Consider the following 7,882-nt stretch of genomic DNA (forward strand, 5'->3'; position numbering starts at 1 on the left):
ATATTTTTTTCCTTTGGAATTCCGTATGCTAGTATTGTTTCTTGTTTTATGTCCACTGATTCATTCATTGGCTATAATCGGCATGGCCTTCAGCGCTAGTGTACAACACAAATACAGTCACCTCTTCATTTCTCTAATTACTCTCTTGAGCGCCCCCACATCTGTGTTAGCAAAAAGTGCCATTGTTCCTTTTTGAGGATGCTCATTCCACACTGCCCAAGAGTACTTGGGGTTTACTTAGCTCTGTTCTTCCCGCTACTGCCACATGGGTTCGCTGTCGAACAGCTATCCTGCACAGCCTGACTTCCCTGCCCCACACTTGGTCTCCATAGTGATGGTTCCCTTAATCTATGCTCTCCTCTCCTGACCACCCATTGAGCCCAAAGCAGAACACTGGGCGAGGGGACAGAGGCCACTGGAGTTTTCAGTCAGTCACATTCTCAGCTTCAATTAGCACTTCTCCATGACTCTCCAGGCTGGGGTAGAAGCCAGATCACCAGCCAAGACGTTCCTTGGAATCTTGGTGAGTTTCTTCCAGAGCTTTGAGACATTTCTTGCCATGGGACATCAGGTGTGCCTATCTCAGGCCATTAGATGGGTCCTAAGAACATTTTACTTCAAATCAATTGAGCATCCCTAGAAGGTCCCTTTGAGCTGTTGGCATTTGGTCTGAGACCAGAAGGGTGAGGAAGAGTTTGAAGCAGGCAGTGACATGTAGGGTAATTTAGTTTTTAAAATGTTTTGTTGTGACTTCTGAAAGCATTGGAAGGGCAAGAGTGGAAAGGGGTAGGCACAAATTAGGAATCTGTTGTTTTCATTCAGACTTCGTACAGGTTGGTGATAATAAAAATGGAGAGAAGCATTTGCAGAAAAGTATACACATGTCTGTTAACATCATTGATTCTCTGTTAAATAGAGGTAGAGGCTCTGGGGCCACACAGGGGAAGGGAGGGACATTGATCAAGCACAGCACATGAATGACTTCATTTAATCTCTCAGTGCTCTCCATCCCCCCAAGGTGGGAAGTGTTCAATCCTTTTAGATTGAATCACCCTCCCTGAATCACACAGCTGGCAAGAGGCAGAGCTGGGATTCCCACCCTCCCTGCCGTCAGAGCTCATGCTCTTTCCATTCCTCTCGGGTGTCAAAATCTTACCTGTTTGGTGCTTGGCACGTTTAAGGCAGGACTACTGTGTTTAGTGGCATAGGTTGCACACTGTAAAAAGCACCAGGCTGAGGGAACAAAATCCTTTCTCTAATTTGTCCACCAAGAGGATGGCACCTTTTTCTACATGTCCAGTGGAGTCTCTGAATGGGAACAGAAAAGCAGCCAGTGAGGCTGAGAGGAAGAGGGCAAATGGGAACACAACATGGCAATGAGGCTGGGAGGCCTTGAAGACTGCTAAGGATTCTGAATTTTGTTCCAAAACTAACTAACTAACTAACTAACTAATTAACTAACTAACGGAAGTCATTGGCGAGTTTTGAGCAGGAGGATAACACAATCCAATTCACATTTTTTAAAAGTCCCCTCTGCTGGAGTGGGGAGCAGAGCTGGTAAGTACAGGGACACAGCCTTGCCTTCCCCCGCCCTCACCTCCTCTACCATCATTCTCTTTGGACGTAGTTAGCCACCTCCCACATCTACCCTCTACTTTTCAAAACATTCAGGCAGCCCCTGCACACTCTCTACAAGAAAAAGAAAAAGTAATATTTCTTGAAACTAAAGACTGGTGAGTGGACCATACTGTGCCCTGGGGACCTCTCTCTAATGGCTGAGAAAGAGGCAGTTGTTTGGAGGTGTGATTCAAGAAGCATTCTCCAAGACAATCCAAATTATCTGCCAGGCTGCCTACAAAACCACTATTTGAGCAGCTTCTCCCTTTGGGCTAAGCATTGCCTGCTCCACACGACTGCTAATGTGCACGGGATTTCTTTGGGGGGTGTTGAAAGTGTTCTAAAATTAGATTGTGATGATAGCTGCACAACTCTGTGACTGTAGTAAAAGCCACTGAACTGTTCCCTTTAAATGGGTGAACGTTATGGTATGTGAAATATTTGTCAATAAAGCTGTTAAAAAACAAAAAGAATTGTCTGCTCCAGACTGCCTGAAAGCTCACCATTCAAGCAGCTTCCCTTCGGGGTTTAGCACTGCCCTCTTGGGGTCCCTTCTGGAAATGCTGATATTAAATATGATGGAGGGATACCCTATGTGGGGAGATGAGGGGTGGGCCACGGGGAGACTAACCACTGTGTTCATTTTACCACATCCCATTAATGGCCCCGAGTGCCCCTGCCCTGGGCCGATCTCTTCATGCTGTTTATCTTATTTAATCTTCACGACACCTCCAAAAGTAGACGAGGGGCCCCCACTTTCCAGATGAGTAGTCCGATGTTTAGGGAGGTAATGTAGCCTGCCTGAAGTCACACAGTTCAGTATTCAAAGCCTGGGCTGTGGAGTCACCTGGCCCTGGTTTCAAATGTCAACTCAGCCCCCCATGGGCTGTGCAACTTTCCAGGTGTTATTTGACCTCTCTAATCCTCTATTGCTTCCTCTGAAACTTAGAGATAAAACCTTGCCCTTGTCTTTGGTATGAAGTTGTTGGTCAGTAGTATAATTAAGAAGCTCACGGTGTGATGGTTAAGAGTATGGGCTCAAATCCCAGCTCTACTGTTTACCTGCTGTATGACTTTGGGTAATTAACTCTCTGGGTTTTCATTTTCTCATCTGTAAGGTGAGGATCATAATAGTGCGTACCTCACAGAGTTGTTATGAAAATCAAATTTACGTGAAATCTGTGGCGCAGGACCTGACAAGTAGTAATCAAAGGTAGCTTTAAATATTAGTAAACACAGTTCCTCTCCCTAAACTATAAGGATGATATCTGGCTTGTCATAGCTGTATTCATAGTGCCTGGCATACAACGGGTGCTCTGTAAATGTTCATTTTTTAAACGATCCGGGATTCAAATCCACATTCGAGTGACTTAAAGCCACTATGTCAGTGATTCTCAAAGTATGATCCAGGGCTGCCTGCCTGAATAGCCCTGATGCCAAGAATCAGAACTGTAGCCTGGCCAGAAATCTGGGTTCAATGCTGGACTCACAGTGTGACTTGGGTCAGTCCTTCTCCGCCTCTAGGCCTGTTTCCCCACATGTAACAGCAAGGGCCCTCTGGAATTCCAGGAAAGGAATCCAATAAAGTGAGCTCTGGCAAATATTAAAGAATCTTTTCTTGCTGAAAAATTTGCATTTTAGCAGAAGTTCCTTAGGGTCCCCAAAGCTATCAAGACCCAGTGAAAGGAAGCCACTTCTGGGATTTTAGATACTGTCAATTGCAGAGGCAAAGGAAGTGGGGAGGGAGAGAGGGGAGAGTTCTCAGGTTCCTTAGAGTCCCCCTGGGGTGAGGGGCTGTGTATCCATATGGCCAGCCCTGCTTCAGAGCATCTCTTAGCATTCCAAGTAGGCGACACACAATCTCCAAACCACACTGGATCATCAGTGACATTACTATTTTTCTTCTGTAAATAGATATACCTCAGGGCTGTGTGTGTATGTGTGTGCGTGCATGCGTGTGTGTGTGTGTGTGTGCGCGCGCGCGCGTGCACGCACGCACACAGCTCTACAGATGATGGGCTGGGAGAGGGGACTGCTATCAATGTCAAACCCTCAGATACAAAGTACTCTACAGGGATCCAGAACGGCCGGTCTTCATAACAACATTCTCTTTCAGTGAGAGCGCATCTTCTCAGGAGTGTGGGCACCATTAGGGAAATCTGCACTGAAGACAAAAGTGAAGAGTTACAGAATTGCTGAGCTTGGAGCGAACTTGGAGCTCATTTAGTCCCTTGCTCTCAAAAGGTCCGACATCAGCACCACCTGGGAGCTTGTTAGAACTGCAGCGTTGGCTCCAAAGAGAACATGAAGAATCAAAATTTGCATTTAAGCAAGATCCCTGGTATATATACACCACGAAATTATTATCCATTCATCCATCAGTGGACCCTTAGGCTGTTTCTATATCTTGGCTGTTGTGAATAATGCTGCAATGAACATGGGGGTGCAGATATCTCTTCAATCCTGTTTTCATTTCCTTTGGATATATACCCAGAAGTGGACATGCTGGGTCATGTATGGTAGTTTGTTTTTGGTTTTTTTTTGAGGAACTTCCATACTATCTTCTGTACCAATTTACATTCCCACCAACAGTGTACAAGGGTTTCCTTATCTCCACAGCCAGAAATTGTGGTATATGTATATAATAATGGAGTATTATTCAGCCATGAGAAAGAAAGAAATATTGCTATTTATGACAACATGAGTGAAAGTTGAGGGCATTATGCTAAGTGAAATAAGTTAGACGGAGAAAGACAGGTACTGTATGATCTCACTCATATGTGGAATCTAAAAAAGCCAAAATCATGAAAACTAAATAGAATGGTGGTCATCAGAGGCTGGGGTTGGAGGAACTGGGGAGATGTTGTTTAAGGGAATGAACTTAGAACTAGTAGATAAGTAAGTCCTGGAGATCTAATGCACAGCAGAGTGATCAGAGACAACAATACTGTATTATAAATGTCAAAATTGCTAATGAACGAGATCTTAATTGTTCCCACCACAAAAAAGAAATGATAATTATGCAATGTCCCAGAGGTGTCAGCTAACACCATGGTCGGTGGTCATCACGTTGCAATATATAAATGTATCTAATCAACACCTTGTATACGTTAAACTTATATGTCAACTATACCACAACAAAAATAAATTTCTAAACAAACAAACAAATAAACAAGATTCCCTGGATGATTTGAGAACTCTGTCCTGGTCCAACAGCTTCATCTGTATTTGGAGCAAAAGCGAGGATCGGAGAGGGGCATGTGCGCCCGTGTCACACCTCTCATCAGGGACAGAGCTTAGACAAGGTGCTGGGCTTCCTTGCTGCCCGTCTTTCCCATTTCACAGCTACGTTTCAGCACACGCTGCTCCCTCCTCCTGGACTGTCCGTCTCTCTCTCCTCCACAAAACCTCCACGTGACCTTCAAGATCCAGCATGATGTCACCTCTCTCTCCACGAAGGCTTCTTCAGTGGCCCCGGAGACTCTCCTGGTGGCAGAGCATGAGTGGCTGTATATTTTTGGTTCTCTCTTTCTCAGTCTACTGTCCCCACACAAGACCTGTGCAGACTTTGGAAAAGAATTCAGCTCTCTCCATGAGAGGAAGGCATTTGCTACAAAAGATCAATAATGCAGAAGAAATGTTCAGTGTGCCAACTATGACAACCAGAGTCCAGGCAGGAAACCAGAATCCAGCTCAGATGGTTCTTGGGATTCCAATGAAGAGGCTGTTTATAGAGCGGGGGACAGGCTTAAAGAAACCGGCAAAGGATGTTGAGGCCCCAGGAACTAGTATTCGTCGGCTTGAAGAGCAAAGAGAGGAATCAGTTATCCCAGCCCAGCAAGGGCTGGAGCCCATCAGGAGTGACACAGCCACTGCCAGAACTGAGATGCAAACCAGGAGATAGCACGGGACAAGTGCCCTGACTCCTCTCTTCCTGACCTCTGACCTCCTGCTGTTCTGCCTTTTGGCTGAGCCCAACTACAAATGGGGAAACTGAATCACAGAGTGCCCAAGATCACCCAGTGGGCGAGTCGGGATTCAAACCAAGGCTATCTGGTCCCAGAGTCCATGCCCTTGACCTTACACTGTCTTCTGCTTTATGTTCATTCACTCTTTCAACAATTATCTACTATGTGCCATTCAGTATTCCAGGCACTGTGGTTTCCAAATTATGAGTTTTCCAAATTCTTTTCAACTGACACCTCTGTAATCGGAACCCAATTAATATTGTTCTTGTTGAAAGGGAGAACATTTTCACTACTGTAGGACTTGATGGTTACGGGAGTGGCAGCAGCTATGGCTTTCATGAATGTGGATGGACAGCCTCGTAGAGGAAAGGCCTGGAGGTTCTGACCAGCACTAGGGTCAAGCTGCTGCCAGGGCCCTCTCCTGGGCTGTTGGTCACTGTCAGGGACCTTGATCAGGGTTGGGTACCTATGGGGGTGGAAGCCTGGCCTGGGGCCACGTGGCATACTGGCTCGTGAAGGTCTAAGGTCTAAAGGTCACTGCTGTGAGAATTCCCACCCCTGCAAATGGCCTCATCCTAAGACATCCTCAAACTGCCACCAGAGGAGTGACATCTGTATCCCCTCAAGGTTCCCACTCTTCAGACTGTCCTCTCCCACTCTCTAAGCTGGAAGAGCCCATGGGCGTCACTTGCTCTGTCCTCCTTGTTTTACACAGGGAAACTGAGGCATAAGGAGGAAACAAGGCTTGCTGAGGGTCCCATGGCCAGGCAGGGCTGAACCAGGTGCGAACCCTGTTTTCCCACCTCCCAGCCTAGGACCCATCCCCACCTCAGCAGACCGAGTCCAGGAAGCAGACACCGCTCAGACGGCTGAGTCCGCTCGGCCCTGCCCTAAGGGCACCCAGGCTGGTGGGATGACAGGCAAGAACCCCAAGAAACCTCGGCCCGATGACAGGAATGCCAGAGTACAGAGGAGCAGAGAGGCCCATGCTCAGTATGGGACGTTCTCATCTTAACCCCAATTCCAGTGCTTTAATGACCCACTGGGAAGAAACTCTGTTACTCCTGCAACATTCAATTTGTTGAGACAGTCACAAAGACCCAGCTACTTTCAAGGAGGAGGGCACAGAGAGTCCACCTTTTGATGGGGGGAGTAGCGAAGAATTTGTGGACATATTTTTAAGGGACCATAATTACAAAAAAGCAGACAGTGGTTAATGCTATGATGGAGAAAGTGCAGAGGATTGTGGGACCTCAGAGGGAAACGTGGAAGTGATCAAGGAAGACTTCCTGAAGGTGGGGGTAGAACAAAGTTCACATATATAGGGAGTCCTGGGGTATCCCTATGAATTTAGCACAATCTCTGCTGCAAGTTTTGTTTTCCAAAATGAAATTTTATCTTTACTAGTGCAAATACAATATATCTCCAGGACCACACCCCAAAGAAATAAAAATTAAAATAACGACAAGCAAAAAGATTTTTTAAATATCTATAATTCTGCCCATCCAACCAGAGATAGCCCCTAGTAACTCCTTGCTAAGAATTTTCCAGATTGGCTTACGTGGAAATAAAACAAAGAAATAGAAAGAACCCTACTACATGGTGCTATTAGAAACCGACCCCTCATGACCATCTTTCCTTATCAAGTTATACATTGATTTCTGCCACCTCACTTTAAATGGCTGTAGCACACTTAATTTAATCAATGTCCTTTTGTTGGACACTCTAGATTGGGTCCCCCTCCTCCCTTCACTATTTCACATAGCACAGCGATGGTGCCATGACTTATTTGTTCATGAACTTAATTATGTACTTAGGGTCAAGTTCCAGAAGTAGAATTGCTGGGTCACCAGGCATGTGGGTGTTTAATGATTTGCCAAGTTGCCTTCCCGAAAATTTTACCTCCAGCAAGGTCTGAGAACGCCTGTTTTCCCGTGGTGGGAGGGGGAGGCGGGCTGGTTCTTTTTTAAATAAATAGAGTCACGTCTACAAAAGAGAGAATTTGGATGGTGCCAGCCCTGGTTTTGACTCCTAGCTCTGCCACTTGCCAGGTATGCTATCTTGAGCAAGTGACGTGGCCTCTCTGAGCCTCAGTTTCCTAATCTGTAAAACCAAGCCTTTCTAGCAATGCATAAAAGGTCTTCCTGTGGGAAGGGTGGACAGATATTGTCACCTGGAGTCAGGCCAACCTGCCTTCTGACTCAGGATGGCGACAATTAGCTTTTAAGTATGACTTGTGACCCCAACAGTGTCGCAAGCAGATTCCAGCCCCTGTGCCTCCCCTTCCCGTCCTGATC

The sequence above is a fragment of the Pteropus medius genome, unplaced genomic scaffold (assembly GCF_902729225.1).
Source record: "Pteropus medius unplaced genomic scaffold, Ma_sr-lr_union100, whole genome shotgun sequence".
NCBI lineage: Eukaryota > Metazoa > Chordata > Mammalia > Chiroptera > Pteropodidae > Pteropus > Pteropus medius.